The following is a 1,733-nucleotide window of genomic DNA, read 5'->3' as shown; positions in this document are numbered from 1 at the left end:
TCCGGTGGGAGGAAGATGACGGAACTAAAAATAAAGATGATAATATATTACAAACAAAAACAAAAAAAAAAGTCTTTTTATTGTGGATGTTTTTAAGTTACACGGACATTTTTTTTTTTTTTTTGAAGGAAAAAAAAAAAAGGTGATGTTTCTTGTATTTTTTCTCCTTTGTATAAGCTTAGTCTTCTATGGACCCTCAGTCACTCGCATAGACACACACACACACACACACACACACACACACACACCTCTTGAATAGGAAAGCACAGTAGCGTTCCCCCTCACCTGAACCCAGACAAACTGGACACAAATAAAACTTTGTTGTTGTTTATTTCCCTTCTTTTGCCCCCTCCTCTTTTTACTCCTCCCCCCTTCATACTGTACTGAGACTTACTGGGTGTTTGTTTTGACTGTGTGCCCCCCCCCCACACCCCCACACCCCCACCCTGACCCCCTTCCCATGGCCGCCCCTCTTGGCCCACGTTGCATTCAGGCACCCAGAGCATCGATGACAAAAAAAGAAAAACGTGTATTCTATTTTAATAAATCCCATAGATACTACTCAGTCGATATCTGACAGTCTTTTAAAAATATAATTAGTTTTGGATGCTTCATTTGACCATTATGTTTCTCATAATATAGAATATAAAAATCCCATTTGCATCAATTTGTTTAGTGCATTGTAACTCTTTGTCAATAATACTATTAATTCCAGTTCCCTGTGCATGATGCAAACACAATAATCATTCACAGTGCATCTTTTGTCGCCGGTGAACCAAACTTCTTGGTCAACATGTCTGATTCGAAGCCTCCGTGGTTATAAAAGCAGATTGTTGTCGTTGCTCTGGGGGTCCGGGGGGGGGGGCGGCTGCACCGGCCGGGTCACGTGTGAAGTGTTTAAGGTTTTAACAGCAGAAAAAAATAAGAAAGGACAAAATGCTGATATTTGTAGCTTGTATAGATGTAACAATTACTCTGATATTGTTATTATTTATAATTGAAATAATTATTCCTATTAATGTTATTCTGATGATGGTTATTATTAATGCTTGCTACAGATTTGACCAGTGGTTTGACTTATTGTTTATCCATCACACTGCAACATGAAATAAATTATTCTTTGAAAGAAAACACAATGCAGAGCGTGCGCTTGTACTTTTTCATGTCGCGAGGGCGCGACGGGCCAGAAATCGCCTTTTCGACCCGAGCGGTAACCGTGGCAACGGGATGGCCGCTCTCCCCGTGTACCGGGGACATGTGATCCCTTGTTGTTGTTGCTGATGAATTGAAAAGAGGAGCGCTGTGTGATTATTGTCAGCACAAAAGCCTCGGGAAAAAAAAGCTGCTGACGCCTAGATTAGCCAGTACAAAGACGCAGGGGCAGACACACACACACACACAAAAAGACATAGGTGCAGACACACACACACACACTCTTATACACACATAAAGGCACAGGGACAAGGCCCATCTGCCCTCGTTGCCCTTGCATCCTTCTCCCTCCTCTACATGTCCTCTGCTCATCCTCTCTCCTTGCCTCCTTTCTCGTAGGTTTTATTTCTGTCCTCCTCTCACACCACTTACCTCACACACACACGCACACACACACACACACGCACACACACACACACACTCACTCACACACACCATGCCCTCTGTGTGTTGGCGCCCAACGCTAACTGGCATCCCACAATGCCAACCACCATCACCAGCATGAGATAAAGTGCCAGCAC

General features: G+C 43.3%; 1 protein-coding gene across 2 annotated transcripts in view; it reads left to right on the top strand.

Moving 5' to 3' along the window:
* The window catches only part of LOC117744484 (prospero homeobox protein 1-like), a 30,038-nt gene extending 28,915 nt beyond the window's left edge, over window positions 1-1,123 (top strand). Inside the window, exon 7 of one of the 2 annotated variants that reach the window (XM_034552826.1) lies at window positions 1-1,123. This exon is cut by the window's left edge and continues 511 nt beyond it. The gene's annotated coding sequence lies outside the window, so the exon portion shown is untranslated. The other variant, XM_034552817.1, reaches the window with a different exon arrangement.
* Window positions 1,124-1,733: the final 610 nt, after the last annotated feature.

This window comes from Cyclopterus lumpus, chromosome 2 (assembly GCF_009769545.1).
Source record: "Cyclopterus lumpus isolate fCycLum1 chromosome 2, fCycLum1.pri, whole genome shotgun sequence".
Lineage (NCBI taxonomy): Eukaryota > Metazoa > Chordata > Actinopteri > Perciformes > Cyclopteridae > Cyclopterus > Cyclopterus lumpus.
The sequence above is the reverse complement of the archived record's forward strand: the minus strand, read 5'-3'. Positions and strand labels throughout refer to the sequence as shown.